Source organism: Sinohyriopsis cumingii, chromosome 14 (genome assembly GCF_028554795.1).
Source record: "Sinohyriopsis cumingii isolate HCF-2022 chromosome 14, ASM2855479v2, whole genome shotgun sequence".
Taxonomy (NCBI): Eukaryota; Metazoa; Mollusca; class Bivalvia; order Unionida; family Unionidae; genus Sinohyriopsis; species Sinohyriopsis cumingii.
The window spans coordinates 30239042-30258613 of record NC_142974.1 but is presented as its reverse complement, the minus strand read 5'-3'; positions in this window follow the sequence as shown (position 1 = coordinate 30258613).

Here is a 19572-nt window from a genome sequence, read left to right as displayed (position 1 = left end):
CATTTCACATTCAACTATAGGAAAAGTCTATGACTGAAAAGAGAACATTTCACATTCTACAATTGGAAAGGTCTGTGACGGACAAGAGAACATTTCACATTCAGCAATTGCAAAAGTCTATGACTGACAAGATAACATTTCACATTCAACAATAGGAAAAGTCTGTGACTGACAAGAGAACATTTCACATTAAATCATAGGAAAGTCTATGACTGACAAGAGAACATTCCACATTCAACTATAGGAAAAGTCTATGACTGAGAAGAGAACATTTCACATTGAACTATAGGAAAGAATGACTGACAAGAGAACATTTCACATTAAATCTTAGAAATGTCTATGACTGACAAGAAAACATTTCATATTCAACTACAGGAAAAGTCTATGACTGACAAGAGAACATTTCACATTCAACTATAGGAAAGTATGACTGACAAGAGAACATTTCACATTCAACAAAAGGAAAGGTCTATGACTGACTTGAGAACATTTCACATTCAACAATAGCAAAAGTCTATGACTGAGAAGAGAACATTTCACATTCAACTACAGGAAAAGTCTATGACTGACAAGAGAACATTTCACATTCAACAATAAGAAAAGTCTGTGACTGACAAGAGAACATTTCACTTTCAACTATAGGAAAGTATGACTGACAAGAGAACATTTCACATTCAACAAAAGGAAAGGTCTATGACTGACAAGAGAACATTTCACATCCAACAATAGCAAAAGTCTATTACTGACAAGAGAACATTTCACATTCAACAATAGCAAAAGTCTATGACTGACAAGAGAACATTTCACATCAAGAATAGGAAAGTCTATGACTGACGAGAGAACATTTCACATTCAAGCATGGGAAAGTACATGACTCACAAAAGATCATTTCACATTCAACAATAGGAAACGTCTACGACTGACAAGAGAACATTTCACATTCAACTATAGGAAAAGTCTATGACTGACAAGAGAACATTTCACATTCTACAATTGGAAAGGTCTGTGACGGACAAGAGAACATTTCACATTAAATCTTAGAAATGTCTATGACTGACAAGAAAACATTTCACATTCAACTACAGGAAAAGTCTATGACTGACAAGAGAACATTTCACATTCAACTATAGGAAAGTATGAGTGACAAGAGAACATTTCACATTCAACAATAGGAAAGGTCAATGAGTGACAAGATAACATTTCACATTCAACTATAGGAAAGTATGACTGACAAGAGAACATTTCACATTGAACCATAGGAAAAGTCTATGACTGAAAAGAGAACATTGTACATTCAACTATAGGAAAAGTCTATGACTGACAAGAGAAGATTTCGCATTCAACAAAAGGAAAGGTCTATGACTGACAAGGGAACATTTCACATTCAACAATTGCAAAAGTCTATGACTGACAAGAGAACATTTCACATTCAACAATAGCAAAAGTCTATGACTGACAAGAGAACATTTCACATTAAATCATAGAAAAGTCTATGACTGACAAGAGAACATTTCACATTCAACTATAGGAAAAGTCTATGACTGACAAGAGAACATTTCACATTCAAGCATAGGAAAGTACATGACTGACAAGAGATAATTTCACATTCAACAATAGGAAAAGTCTATGACTGACAAGAGAACATTTCACATTCAACAATAACAAAAGTCTATGACTGACAAGAGAACATTTCACATTCAACAATAGCAAAAGTCTATGACTGACAAGAGAACATTTCACATTAAATCATAGGAAAGTCTGTGACTGACAAGAGAACATTTCACATTCAACTATAGGAAAAGACTATGACTGAGAAGAGAACATTTCACATTCAACTATAGGAAAGTATGATTGACAAGAGAACATTTCACATTAAATCTTAGAAATGTCTATGACTGACAAGAAAACATTTCACATTCAACTACAGGAAAAGTCTATGACTGACAAGAGAACATTTCTCATTCAACTATAGGAAAGTATGACTGAAAAGAGAACATTTCACATTCAACAATAGCAAAAGTCTATGACTGACAAGAGAACTTTTCACTGTCAAGCATAGGAAAGTACATGAATGACAAGAGATAATTTCACATTCAACAATAGGAAAAGTCTATGACTGACAAGAGAACATTTCACATTCAACTATAGGAAAAGTCTATGACTGTCAAGAGAACATTTCACATTCAACAATTGGAAAGGTCTATGACTGACTTGAGAACATTTCACATTCAACAATAGCAAAAGTCTATGACTGACAAGAGAACATTTCACATTCAACAATAGGAAAAGTCTATGACTGACAAGAGAACATTTCACATTAAATCATAGGAAAGTCTATGACTGACAAGAGAACATTTCACTTTCAACTATAGGAAAGTATGACTGACAAGAGAACATTTCACATTCAACAAAAGGAAAGGTCTATGACTGACAAGAGAACATTTCACATCCAACAATAGCAAAAGTCTATGACTGACAAGAGAACATTTCACATTCAACAATAGCAAAAGTCTATGACTGACAAGAGAACATTTCACATCAAGAATAGGAAAGTCTATGACTGACGAGAGAACATTTCTGATTCAAGCATAGGAAAGTCTATGACTGACAAGAGAACATTTCACATTCAACTATAGGAAAAGTCTATGACTGACAAGAGAACATTTCACATTCAAGCGTAGGAAAGTACATGACTGACAAGAGATAATTTCACATTCAACAATAGGAAAATTCTAAGACTGACAAAAGAACATTTCACATTGAACAATAACAAAAGTCTATGACTGACAAGAGAACATTTCACATTCAACTACAGGAAAAGTCTATGACTGACAAGAGAACATTTCACATTCAACTATAGGAAAGTATGACTGACAAGAGAACATTTCACATTCAACCATAGGAAAAGTCTATGACTGAAAAGAGAACATTTTACATTCAACTATAGGAAAAGTCTATGACTGAGAAGAGAACATTTCACATTCAACAAAAGGAAAGGTCTATGACTGCCAAGAGAACATTCCATGTTCAACTATAGGAAAGTATGACTGACAAGAGAACATTTCACATTCAACAATAGGAAAGGTCTATGACTGACAAGAGAACATTTCACATTCAAGCATAGGAAAGTAAATGACTGACAAGAGAACATTTCACATTCAACAATAGCAAAAGTCTATGACTGACAAGAGAACATTTGACATTCAACAATAGCAAACGTCTATGACTGACAAGAGAACATTTCGAATTAAATCATAGGAAAGTCTATGACTGACAAGAGAACATTTCACATTCAACTATAGGAAAAGTCTATGACTGACAAGAGAACATTTCACATTCAACTATAGGAAAGTATGACTGACAAGAGAACATTTCACATTCAACCATAGGAAAAGTCTATGACTGAAAAGAGAACATTTTACATTGAACTATAGGAAAAGTCTATGACTGACAAGTGAACATTTCACATTCAACAAAAGGAAAGGTCTATGACTGACAAGAGAACATTTCACATTCAACAATAGCAAAAGTCTATGACTGAGAAGAGAACATTTCACATTCAACTACAGGAAAAGTCTATCACTGACAAGAGAACATTTCACATTCAACAATAAGAAAAGTCTGTGACTGACAAGAGAACATTTCACTTTCAACTATAGGAAAGTATGACTGACAAGAGAACATTTCACATTCAACAAAAGGAAAGGTCTATGACTGACAAGAGAACATTTCACATCCAACAATAGCAAAAGTCTATGACTGACAAGAGAACATTTCACATTCAACAATAGCAAAAGTCTATGACTGACAAGAGAACATTTCACATCAAGAATAGGAAAGTCTATGACTGACGAGAGAACATTTCACATTCAAGCATGGGAAAGTACATGACTCACAAAAGATCATTTCACATTCAACAATAGGAAAGGTCTACGACTGACAAGAGAACATTTCACATTCAACTATAGGAAAAGTCTATGACTGAAAAGAGAACATTTCACATTATACAATTGGAAAGGTCTGTGACGGACAAGAGAACATTTCACATTCAACAATAGGAAAAGTCTATGACTGACAAGAGAACATTTCACATGAAATCATAGGAAAGTCTATGACTGACAAGAGAACATTCCACATTCAACTATAGGAAAAGTCTATGACTGAGAAGACAACATTTCACATTGAACTATAGGAAAGAATGACTGACAAGAGAACATTTCACATTAAATCTTAGAAATGTCTATGACTGACAAGAAAACATTTCATATTCAACTACAGGAAAAGTCTATGACTGACAAGAGAACATTTCACATTCAACTATACGAAAGTATGACTGACAAGAGAACATTTCACATTCAACAAAAGGAAAGGTCTATGACTGATAAGAGAACATTTCACATCCAACAATAGCAAAAGTCTATGACTGACAAGAGAACATTTCACATTCAACAATAGCAAAAGTCTATGACTGACAAGAGAACATTTCACATCAAGAATAGGAAAGTCTTTGACTGACGAGAGAACATTTCACATTCAAGCATAGGAAAGTACATGACTCACAAGAGATCATTTCACATTCAACAATAGGAAACGTCTACGACTCACAAGAGAACATTTCACATTCAACTATAGGAAAAGTCTATGACTGACAAGAGAACATTTCACATTCTACAATTGGAAAGGTCTGTGACGGACAAGAGAACATTTCACATTAAATCTTAGAAATGTCTATGACTGACAAGAAAACATTTCACATTCAACTACAGGAAAAGTCTATGACTGACAAGAGAACATTTCACATTCAACTATAGGAAAGTATGAGTGACAAGAGAACATTTCACATTCAACAATAGGAAAGGTCAATGAGTGACAAGATAACATTTCACATTCAACTATAGGAAAGTATGACTGACAAGAGAACATTTCACATTGAACCATAGGAAAAGTCTATGACTGAAAAGAGAACATTGTACATTCAACTATAGGAAAAGTCTATGACTGACAAGAGAAGATTTCGCATTCAACAAAAGGAAAGGTCTATGACTGACAAGGGAACATTTCACATTCAACAATTGCAAAAGTCTATGACTGACAAGAGAACATTTCACATTCAACAATAGCAAAAGTCTATGACTGACAAGAGAACATTTCACATTAAATCATAGAAAAGTCTATGACTGACAAGAGAACATTTCACATTCAACTATAGGAAAAGTCTATGACTGACAAGAGAACATTTCACATTCAAGCATAGGAAAGTACATGACTGACAAGAGATAATTTCACATTCAACAATAGGAAAAGTCTATGACTGACAAGAGAACATTTCACATTCAACAATAACAAAAGTCTATGACTGACAAGAGAACATTTCACATTCAACAATAGCAAAAGTCTATGACTGACAAGAGAACATTTCACATTAAATCATAGGAAAGTCTGTGACTGACAAGAGAACATTTCACATTCAACTATAGGAAAAGTCTAAGACTGAGCAGAGAACATTTCACATTCAACTATAGGAAAGTATGATTGACAAGAGAACATTTCACATTAAATCTTAGAAATGTCTATGACTGACAAGAAAACATTTCACATTCAACTACAGGAAAAGTCTATGACTGACAAGAGAACATTTCACATTCAACTATAGGAAAGTATGACTGAAAAGAGAACATTTCACATTCAACAATAGCAAAAGTCTATGACTGACAAGAGAACTTTTCACTGTCAAGCATAGGAAAGTACATGAATGACAAGAGATAATTTCACATTCAACAATAGGAAAAGTCTATGACTGACAAGAGAACATTTCACATTCAACTATAGGAAAAGTCTATGACTGTCAAGAGAACATTTCATATTCAACTATAGGAAAAGTCTATGACTGACAAGAGAACATTTCACATTCAACAATAGGAAAAGTCTATGACTGACAAGAGAACATTTCACATTAAATCATAGGAAAGTCTATGACTGACAAGAGAACATTTCACTTTCAACTATTGGAAAGTATGACTGACAAGAGAACATTTCACATTCAACAAAAGGAAAGGTCTATGACTGACAAGAGAACATTTCACATCCAACAATAGCAAAAGTCTATGACTGACAAGAGAACATTTCACATTCAACAATAGCAAAAGTCTATGACTGACAAGAGAACATTTCACATCAAGAATAGGAAAGTCTATGACTGACGAGAGAACATTTCAGATTCAAGCATAGGAAAGTCTATGACTGACAAGAGAACATTTCACATTCAACTATAGGAAAAGTCTATGACTGACAAGAGAACATTTCACATTCAAGCGTAGGAAAGTACATGACTGACAAGAGATAATTTCACATTCAACAATAGGAAAAGTCTAAGACTGACAAAAGAACATTTCACATTCAACAATAACAAAAGTCTATGACTGACAAGAGAACATTTCACATTCAACTACAGGAAAAGTCTACGACTGACAAGAGAACATTTCACATTCAACTATAGGAAAGTATGACTGACAAGAGAACATTTCACATTCAACCATAGGAAAAGTCTATGACTGAAAAGAGAACATTTTACATTCAACTATAGGAAAAGTCTATGACTGAGAAGAGAACATTTCACATTCAACAAAAGGAAAGGTCTATGACTGCCAAGAGAACATTCCATGTTCAACTATAGGAAAGTATGACTGACAAGAGAACATTTCACATTCAACAATAGGAAAGGTCTATGACTGACAAGAGAACATTTCACATTCAAGCATAGGAAAGTAAATGACTGACAAGAGAACATTTAACATTCAACAATAGCAAAAGTCTATGACTGACAAGAGAACATTTGACATTCAACAATAGCAAACGTCTATGACTGACAAGAGAACATTTCGAATTAAATCATAGGAAAGTCTATGACTGACAAGAGAACATTTCACATTCAACTATAGGAAAAGTCTATGACTGACAAGAGAACATTTCACATTCAACTATAGGAAAGTATGACTGACAAGAGAACATTTCACATTCAACCATAGGAAAAGTCTATGACTGAAAAGAGAACATTTTACATTCAACTATAGGAAAAGTCTATGACTGACAAGAGAACATTTCACATTCAACAAAAGGAAAGGTCTATGACTGACAAGAGAACATTTCACATTCAACAATAGCAAAAGTCTATGACTGAGAAGAGAACATTTCACATTCAACTACAGGAAAAGTCTATGACTGACAAGAGAACATTTCACATTCAACAATAAGAAAAGTCTGTGACTGACAAGAGAACATTTCACTTTCAACTATAGGAAAGTATGACTGACAAGAGAACATTTCACATTCAACAAAAGGAAAGGTCTATGACTGACAAGAGAACATTTCACATCCAACAATAGCAAAAGTCTATGACTGACAAGAGAACATTTCACATTCAACAATAGCAAAAGTCTATGACTGACAAGAGAACATTTCACATCAAGAATAGGAAAGTCTATGACTGACGAGAGAACATTTCACATTCAAGCATGGGAAAGTACATGACTCACAAAAGATCATTTCACATTCAACAATAGGAAACGTCTACGACTGACAAGAGAACATTTCACATTCAACTATAGGAAAAGTCTATGACTGAAAAGAGAACATTTCACATTCTACAATTGGAAAGGTCTGTGACGGACAAGAGAACATTTCACATTCAGCAATTGGAAAAGTCTATGACTGACAAGAGAACATTTCACATTCAACAATAGGAAAAGTCTATGACTGACAAGAGAACATTTCACATTAAATCATAGGAAAGTCTATGACTGACAAGAGCACATTCCACATTCAACTATAGGAAAAGTCTATGACTGAGAAGAGAACATTTCACATTGAACTATAGGAAAGAATGACTGACAAGAGAACATTTCACATTAAATCTTAGAAGTGTCTATGACTGACAAGAAAACGTTTCATATTCAACTACAGGAAAAGTCTATGACTGACAAGAGAACATTTCACATTCAACTATAGGAAAGTATGACTGACAAGAGAACATTTCACATTCAACAAAAGGAAAGGTCTATGACTGATAAGAGAACATTTCACATCCAACAATAGCAAAAGTCTATGACTGACAAGAGAACATTTCACATTCAACAATAGCAAAAGTCTATGACTGACAAGAGAACATTTCACATCAAGAATAGGAAAGTCTATGACTGACGAGAGAACATTTCACATTCATGCATAGGAATGTACATGACTCACAAGAGATCATTTCACATTCAACAATAGGAAACGTCTACGACTGACAAGAGAACATTTCACATTCAACTATAGGAAAAGTCAATGACTGACAAGAGAACATTTCACATTCTACAATTGGAAAGGTCTGTGACGGACAAGAGAACATTTCACATTAAATCTTAGAAATGTCTATGACTGACAAGAAAACATTTCACATTCAACTACAGGAAAAGTCTATGACTGACAAGAGAACATTTCACATTCAACTATAGGAAAGTATGAGTGACAAGAGAACATTTCACATTCAACAATAGGAAAGGTCAATGAGTGACAAGATAACATTTCACATTCAACTATAGGAAAGTATGACTGACAAGAGAACATTTCACATTGAACCATAGGAAAAGTCTATGACTGAAAAGAGAACATTGTACATTCAACTATAGGAAAAGTCGATGACTGACAAGAGAAGATTTCGCATTCAACAAAAGGAAAGGTCTATGACTGACAAGGGAACATTTCACATTCAACAATTGCAAAAGTCTATGACTGACAAGAGAACATTTCACATTCAACAATAGCAAAAGTCTATGACTGACAAGAGAACATTTCACATTAAATCATAGAAAAGTCTATGACTGACAAGAGAACATTTCACATTCAACTATAGGAAAAGTCTATGACTGACAAGAGAACATTTCACATTCAAGCATAGGAAAGTACATGACTGACAAGAGATAATTTCACATTCAACAATAGGAAAAGTCTATGACTGACAAGAGAACATTTCACATTCAACAATAACAAAAGTCTATGACTGACAAGAGAACATTTCACATTCAACAATAGCAAAAGTCTATGACTGACAAGAGAACATTTCACATTAAATCATAGGAAAGTCTGTGACTGACAAGAGAACATTTCACATTCAACTATAGGAAAAGTCTATGACTGGGAAGAGAACATTTCACATTCAACTATAGGAAAGTATGATTGACAAGAGAACATTTCACATTAAATCTTAGAAATGTCTATGACTGACAAGAAAACATTTCACATTCAACTACAGGAAAAGTCTATGACTGACAAGAGAACATTTCACATTCAACTATAGGAAAGTATGACTGAAAAGAGAACATTTCACATTCAACAATAGCAAAAGTCTATGACTGACAAGAGAACTTTTCAATGTCAAGCATAGGAAAGTACATGAATGACAAGAGATAATTTCACATTCAACAATAGGAAAAGTCTATGACTGACAAGAGAACATTTCACATTCAACTATAGGAAAAGTCTATGACTGTCAAGAGAACATTTCACATTCAACTATAGGAAAAGTCTATGACTGACAAGAGAACATTTCACATTCAACAATAGGAAAAGTCTATGACTGACAAGAGAACATTTCACATTAAATCATAGGAAAGTCTATGACTGACAAGAGAACATTTCACTTTCAACGACTGACAAGAGAACATTTCACATTCAACAAAAGGAAAGGTCTATGACTGACAAGAGAACATTTCACATCCAACAATAGCAAAAGTCTATGACTGACAAGAGAACATTTCACATTCAACAATAGCAAAAGTCTATGACTGACAAGAGAACATTTCACATCAAGAATAGGAAAGTCTATGACTGACGAGAGAACATTTCAGATTCAAGCATAGGAAAGTCTATGACTGACAAGAGAACATTTCACATTCAACTATAGGAAAAGTCTATGACTGACAAGAGAACATTTCACATTCAAGCGTAGGAAAGTACATGACTGACAAGAGATAATTTCACATTCAACAATAGGAAAAGTCTATGACTGACAAGAGAACATTTCACATTCAACTATAGGAAAAGTCTATGACTGTCAAGAGAACATTTCACATTCAACTATAGGAAAAGTCTATGACTGACAAGAGAACATTTCACATTCAACAATAGGAAAAGTCTATGACTGACAAGAGAACATTTCACATTAAATCATAGGAAAGTCTATGACTGACAAGAGAACATTTCACTTTCAACGACTGACAAGAGAACATTTCACATTCAACAAAAGGAAAGGTCTATGACTGACAAGAGAACATTTCACATCCAACAATAGCAAAGGTCTATGACTGACAAGAGAACATTTCACATTCAACAATAGCAAAAGTCTATGACTGACAAGAGAACATTTCACATCAAGAATAGGAAAGTCTATGACTGACGAGAGAACATTTCAGATTCAAGCATAGGAAAGTCTATGACTGACAAGAGAACATTTCACATTCAACTATAGGAAAAGTCTATGACTGACAAGAGAACATTTCACATTCAAGCGTAGGAAAGTAAATGACTGACAAGAGATAATTTCACATTCAACAACAGGAAAAGTCTAAGACTGACAAAAGAACATTTCACATTCAACAATTACAAAAGTCTATGACTGACAAGAGAACATTTCACATTCAACTACAGGAAAAGTCTATGACTGACAAGAGAACATTTCACATTCAACTATAGGAAAGTATGACTGACAAGAGAACATTTCACATTCAACCATAGGAAAAGTCTATGACTGAAAAGAGAACATTTTACATTCAACTATAGGAAAAGTCTATGACTGAGAAGAGAACATTTCAAATTCAACAACAGGAAAGGTCTATGACTGCCAAGAGAACATTCCATGTTCAACTATAGGAAAGTATGACTGACAAGAGAAGATTTCACATTCAACAATAGGAAAGGTCTATGACTGACAAGAGAACATTTCACATTCAAGCATAGGAAAGTAAATGACTGACAAGAGAACATTTCACATTCAACAATAGCAAAAGTCTATGACTGACAAGAGAACATTTGACATTCAACAATAGCAAACGTCTATGACTGACAAGAGAACATTTCGAATTAAATCATAGGAAAGTCTATGACTGACAAGAGAACATTTCACATTCAACTATAGGAAAAGTCTATGACTGACAAGAGAACATTTCACATTCAACTATAGGAAAGTATGACTGACAAGAGAACATTTCACATTCAACCATAGGAATAGTCTATGACTGAAAAGAGAACATTTTACATTCAACTATAGGAAAAGTCTATGACTGACAAGAGAACATTTCACATTCAACAAAAGGAAAGGTCTATGACTGACAAGAGAACATTTCACATTCAACAATAGCAAAAGTCTATGACTGAGAAGAGAACATTTCACATTCAACTACAGGAAAAGTCTATGACTGACAAGAGAACATTTCACATTCAACAATAAGAAAAGTCTGTGACTGACAAGAGAACATTTCACTTTCAACTATATGAAAGTATGACTGACAAGAGAACATTTCACATTCAACCAAAGGAAAGGTCTATGACTGACAAGAGAACATTTCACATCCAACAATAGCAAATGTCTATGACTGACAAGAGAACATTTCACATTCAACAATAGCAACAGTCTATGACTGACAAGAGAACATTTCACATCAAGAATAGGAAAGTCTATGACTGACGAGAGAACATTTCACATTCAAGCATGGGAAAGTACATGACTCACAAAAGATCATTTCACATTCAACAATAGGAAACGTCTACGACTGACAAGAGAACATTTCACATTCAACTATAGGAAAAGTCTATGACTGAAAAGAGAACATTTCACATTCTACAATTGGAAAGGTCTGTGACGGACAAGAGAACATTTCACATTCAGCAATTGCAAAAGTCTATGACTGACAAGAGAACATTTCACATTCAACAATAGGAAAAGTCTATGACTGACAAGAGAACATTTCACATTAAATCATAGGAAAGTCTATGACTGACAAGAGAACATTCCACATTCAACTATAGGAAAAGTCTATTACTGAGAAGAGAACATGTCACATTGAACTATAGGAAAGAATGACTGACAAGAGAACATTTCACATTAAATCTTAGAAATGTCTATGACTGACAAGAAAACATTTCATATTCAACTACAGGAAAAGTCTATGACTGACAAGAGAACATTTCACATTCAACTATAGGAAAGTATGACTGACAAGAGAACATTTCACATTCAACAAAAGGAAAGGTCTATGACTGATAAGAGAACATTTCACATCCAACAAAAGCAAAAGTCTATGACTGACAAGAGAACATTTCATATTCAACAATAGCAAAAGTCTATGACTGACAAGAGAACATTTCACATCAAGAATAGGAAAGTCTATGACTGACGAGAGAACATTTCACATTCAAGCATAGGAAAGTACATGACTCACAAGAGATCATTTCACATTCAACAATAGGAAACGTCTACGACTCACAAGAGAACATTTCACATTCAACTATAGGAAAAGTCTATGACTGACAAGAGAACATTTCACATTCTACAATTGGAAAGGTCTGTGACGGACAAGAGAACATTTCACATTAAATCTTAGAAATGTCTATGACTGACAAGAAAACATTTCACATTCAACTACAGGAAAAGTCTATGACTGACAAGAGAACATTTCACATTCAACTATAGGAAAGTATGAGTGACAAGAGAACATTTCACATTCAACAATAGGAAAGGTCAATGAGTGACAAGATAACATTTCACATTCAACTATAGGAAAGTATGACTGACAAGAGAACATTTCACATTGAACCATAGGAAAAGTCTATGACTGAAAAGAGAACATTGTACATTCAACTATAGGAAAAGTCTATGACTGACAAGAGAAGATTTCGCATTCAACAAAAGGAAAGGTCTATGACTGACAAGGGAACATTTCACATTCAACAATTGCAAAAGTCTATGGCTGACAAGAGAACATTTCACATTCAACAATAGCAAAAGTCTATGACTGACAAGAGAACATTTCACATTAAATCATAGAAAAGTCTATGACTGACAAGAGAACATTTCACATTCAACTATAGGAAAAGTCAATGACTGACAAGAGAACATTTCACATTCAAGCATAGGAAAGTACATGACTGACAAGAGATAATTTCACATTCAACAATAGGAAAAGTCTATGACTGACAAGAGAACATTTCACATTCAACAATAACAAAAGTCTATGACTGACAAGAGAACATTTCACATTCAACAATAGCAAAAGTCTATGACTGACAAGAGAACATTTCACATTAAATCATAGGAAAGTCTGTGACTGACAAGAGAACATTTCACATTCAACTATAGGAAAAGTCTATGACTGAGAAGAGAACATTTCACATTCAACTATAGGAAAGTATGATTGACAAGAGAACATTTCACATTAAATCTTAGAAATGTCTATGACTGACAAGAAAACATTTCACATTCAACGACAGGAAAAGTCTATGACTGACAAGAGAACATTTCACATTCAACTATAGGAAAGTATGACTGAAAAGAGAACATTTCACATTCAACAATAGCAAAAGTCTATGACTGACAAGAGAACTTTTCACTGTCAAGCATAGGAAAGTACATGAATGACAAGAGATAATTTCACATTCAACAATAGGAAAAGTCTATGACTGACAAGAGAACATTTCACATTCAACTATAGGAAAAGTCTATGACTGTCAAGAGAACATTTCACATTCAACAATTGGAAAGGTCTATGACTGACTTGAGAACATTTCACATTCAACAATAGCAAAAGTCTATGACTGACAAGAGAACATTTCACATTCAACAATAGGAAAAGTCTATGACTGACAAGAGAACATTTCACATTAAATCATAGGAAAGTCTATGACTGACAAGAGAACATTTCACATTCAACTATAGGAAAAGTCTATGACTGACAAGAGAACATTTCACATTCAACTATAGGAAAGTATGACTGACAAGAGAACATTTCACATTCAACCATAGGAAAAGTCTATGACTGAAAAGAGAACATTTTACATTCAACTATATGAAAAGTGTATGACTGACAAGAGAACATTTCACATTTAACAAAAGGAACGATCTAGGACTGACAAGAGAACATTTCACATTCAACAATAGCAAAAGTCTATGACTGACAAGAGAACATTTCACATTAAATCATAGAAAAGTCTATGACTGACAAGAGATCATTTCACATTCAACTACAGGAAAAGTCTATGACTGACAAGAGAACATTTCACATTCAACTATAGGAAAAGTCAATGAGTGACAAGATAACATTTCACATTCAACTATAGGAAAGTATGACTGACAAGAGAACATTTCACATTGAACCATAGGAAAAGTCTATGACTGAAAAGAGAACATTTTACAATCAACTATAGGAAAAGTCTATGACTGACAAGAGAACATTTCGCATTCAACAATAGGAAAGGTCTATGACTGACAAGAGAACATTTCACATTCAACAATAGCAAAAGTCTATTACTGACAAGAGAACATTTCACATTCAACAATAGCAAAAGTTTATGACTGACAAGAGAACATTTCACATTAAATCATAGAAAAGTCTATGACTGACAAGAGAACATTTCACATTCAACTATAGGAAAAGTCTATGACTGACAAGAGACCATTTCACATTCAAGCATAGGAAAGTACATGAGTGACAAGAGATAATTTCACATTCAACAATAGGAAAAGTCTATGACTGACAAGAGAACATTTCACATTCAACAATAACAAAAGTCTATGACTGACAAGAGAACATTTCACATTCAACAATAGCAAACGTCTATGACTGACAAGAGAACATTTCACATTAAATCATAGGAAAGTCTATGACTGACAAGAGAACATTTCACATTCAACTATAGGAAAAGTCTATGACTGACAAGAGAACATTTCACATTAAATCATAGGAAAGTCTATGACTGACAAGAGAACATTTCACTTTCAACTATAGGAAAGTATGACTGACAAGAGAACATTTCACATTCAACAAAAGGAAAGGTCTATGACTGACAAGAGAACATTTCACATCCAACAATAGCAAAAGTCTATGACTGACAAGAGAACATTTCACATTCAACAATAGCAAAAGTCTATGACTGACAAGAGAACATTTCACATCAAGAATAGGAAAGTCTATGACTGACGAGAGAACATTTCACATTCAAGCATAGGAAAGTCTATGACTGACAAGAGAACATTTCACATTCAACTATAGGAAAAGTCTATGACTGACAAGAGAACATTTCACATTCAAGCGTAGGAAAGTACATGACTGACAAGAGATAATTTCACATTCAACAATAGGAAAAGCCTAAGACTGACAAAAGAACATTTCACATTCAACAATAACAAAAGTCTATGACTGACAAGAGAACATTTCGCATTCAACTACAGGAAAAGTCTATGACTGACAAGAGAACATTTCACATTCAGCTATAGGAAAGTATGACTGACAAGAGAACATTTCACATTCAACCATAGGAAAAGTCTATGACTGAAAAGAGAACATTTTACATTCAACTATAGGAAAAGTCTATGACTGAGAAGAGAACATTTCACATTCAACAAAAGGAAAGGTCTATGACTGCCAAGAGAACATTCCATGTTCAACTATAGGAAAGTATGACTGACAAGAGAACATTTCACATTCAACAATAGGAAAGGTCTATGACTGACAAGAGAACATTTCACATTCAAGCATAGGAAAGTAAATGACTGACAAGAGAACATTTCACATTCAACAATAGCAAAAGTCTATGACTGACAAGAGAACATTTGACATTCAACAATAGCAAACGTCTATGACTGACAAGAGAACATTTCGAATTAAATCATAGGAAAGTCTATGACTGACAAGAGAACATTTCACATTCAACTATAGGAAAAGTCTATGACTGACAAGAGAACATTTCACATTCAACTATAGGAAAGTATGACTGACAAGAGAACATTTCACATTCAACCATAGGAAAAGTCTATGACTGAAAAGAGAACATTTTACATTCAACTATAGGAAAAGTCTATGACTGACAAGAGAACATTTCACATTCAACAAAAGGAAAGGTCTATGACTGACAAGAGAACATTTCACATTCAACAATAGCAAAAGTCTACGACTGAGAAGAGAACATTTCACATTCAACTACAGGAAAAGTCTATGACTGACAAGAGAACATTTCACATTCAACAATAAGAAAAGTCTGTGACTGACAAGAGAACATTTCACTTTCAACTATAGGAAAGTATGAGTGAAAAGAGAACATTTCACATTCAACAAAAGGAAAGGTCTATGACTGACAAGAGAACATTTCACATCCAACAATAGCAAAAGTCTATGACTGACAAGAGAACATTTCAGATTCAACAATAGCAAAAGTCTATGACTGACAAGAGAACATTTCACATCAAGAATAGGAAAGTCTATGACTGACGAGAGAACATTTCACATTCAAGCATGGGAAAGTACATGACTCACAAAAGATCATTTCACATTCAACAATAGGAAACGTCTACGACTGACAAGAGAACATTTCACATTCAACTATAGGAAAAGTCTATGACTGAAAAGAGAACATTTCACATTCTACAATTGGAAAGGTCTGTGACGGACAAGAGAACATTTCACATTAAATCATAGGAAAGTCTATGACTGACAAGAGAACATTCCACATTCAACTATAGGAAAAGTCTATGACTGAGAAGAGAACATTTCACATTGAACTATAGGAAAGAATGACTGACAAGAGAACATTTCACATTAAATCTTAGAAATGTCTATGACTGACAAGAAAACATTTCATATTCAACTACAGGAAAAGTATATGACTGACAAGAGAACATTTCACATTCAACTATAGGAAAGTATGACTGAGAAGAGAACATTTCACATTCAACAAAAGGAAAGGTCTATGACTGATTAGAGAACATTTCACATCCAACAATAGCAAAAGTCTATGACTGACAAGAGAACATTTCACATTCAACAATAGCAAAAGTCTATGACTGACAAGCGAACATTTCACATCAAGAATAGGAAAGTCTATGACTGACGAGAGAACATTTCACATTCAAGCATAGGAAAGTACCTGACTCACAAGAGATCATTTCACATTCAACAATAGGAAACGTCTATGACTGACAAGAGAACATTTCACATTCAACTAGAGGAAAAGTCTATGACTGACAAGAGAACATTTCACATTCTACAATTGGAAAGGTCTGTGACGGACAAGAGAACATTTCACATTAAATCTTAGAAATGTCTATGACAGACAAGAAAACATTTCACATTCAACTACAGGAAAAGTCTATGACTGACAAGAGAACATTTCACATTCAACTATAGGAAAGTATGAGTGACAAGAGAACATTTCACATTCAACAATAGGAAAGGTCAATGAGTGACAAGATAACATTTCACATTCAACTATAGGAAAGTATGACTGACAAGAGAACATTTCACATTGAACCATAGGAAAAGTCTATGACTGAAAAGAGAACATTGTACATTCAACTATAGGAAAAGTCTATGACTGACAAGAGAAGATTTCGCATTCAACAAAAGGAAAGGTCTATGACTGACAAGGGAACATTTCACATTCAACAATTGCAAAAGTCTATGACTGACAAGAGAACATTTCACATTCAACAATAGCAAAAGTCTATGACTGACAAGAGAACATTTCACATTAAATCATAGAAAAGTCTATGACTGACAAGAGAACATTTCACATTCAACTATAGGAAAAGTCTGTGACTGACAAGAGAACATTTCACATTCAAGCATAGGAAAGTACATGACTGACAAGAGATAATTTAACATTCAACAATAGGAAAAGTCTATGACTGACAAGAGAACATTTCACATTCAACAATAACAAAAGTCTATGACTGACAAGAGAACATTTCACATTCAACAATAGCAAAAGTCTATGACTGACAAGAGAACATTTCACATTAAATCATAGGAAAGTCTGTGACTGACAAGAGAACATTTCACATTCAACTATAGGAAAAGTCTATGACTGAGAAGAGAACATTTCACATTCAACTATAGGAAAGTATGATTGACAAGAGAACATTTCACATTAAATCTTAGAAATGTCTACGACTGACAAGAAAACATTTCACATTCAACTACAGGAAAAGTCTATGACTGACAAGAGAACATTTCACATTCAACTATAGGAAAGTATGACTGAAAAGAGAACATTTCACATTCAACAATAGCAAAAGTCTGTGACTGACAAGAGAACTTTTCACTGTCAAGCATAGGAAAGTACATGAATGACAAGAGATAATTTCACATTCAACAATAGGAAAAGTCTATGACTGACAAGAGAACATTTCAGATTCAACTATAGGAAAAGTCTATGACTGTCAAGAGAACATTTCACATTCAACAATTGGAAAGGTCTATGACTGACTTCAGAACATTTCACATTCAACAATAGCAAAAGTCTATGACTGACAAGAGAACATTTCACATTCAACAATAGGAAAAGTCTATGACTGACAAGAGAACATTTCACATTAAATCATAGGAAAGTCTATGACTGACAAGAGAACATTTCACATTCAACTATAGGAAAAGTCTATGACTGACAAGAGAACATTTCACATTCAACTATAGGAAAGTATGACTGACAAGAGAACATTTCACATTCAACCATAGGAAAAGTCTATGACTGAAAAGAGAACATTTTACATTCAACTATATGAAAAGTGTATGACTGAGAAGAGAACATTTCACATTTAACGAAAGGAACGATCTAGGACTGACAAGAGAACATTTCACATTCAACAATAGCAAAAGTCTATGACTGACAAGAGAACATTTCACATTTAATCATAGAAAAGTCTATGACTGACAAGAGATCATTTCACATTCAACTACAGGAAAAGTCTATGACTGACAAGAGAACATTTCACATTCAACTATAGGAAAAGTCAATGAGTGACAAGATAACATTTCACATTCAACTATAGGAAAGTATGACTGACAAGAGAACATTTCACATTGAACCATAGGAAAAGTCTATGACTGAAAAGAGAACATTTTACAATCAACTATAGGAAAAGTCTATGACTGACAAGAGAACATTTGGCATTCAACAAAAGGAAAGGTCTATGACTGACAAGAGAACATTTCACATTCAACAATAGCAAAGGTCTATGACTGACAAGAGAACATTTCACATTCAACAATAGCAAAAGTCTATGACTGACAAGAGAACATTTCACATTAAATCATAGAAAAGTCTATGACTGACAAGAGAACATTTCACATTCAACTATAGGAAAAGTCTATGACTGACAAGAGACCATTTCACATTCAAGCATAGGAAAGTACATGAGTGACAAGAGATAATTTCACATTCAACAATAGGAAAAGTCTATGACTGACAAGAGAACATTTCACATTCAACAATAACAAAAGTCTATGACTGACAAGAGAACATTTCACATTCAACAATAGCAAACGTCTA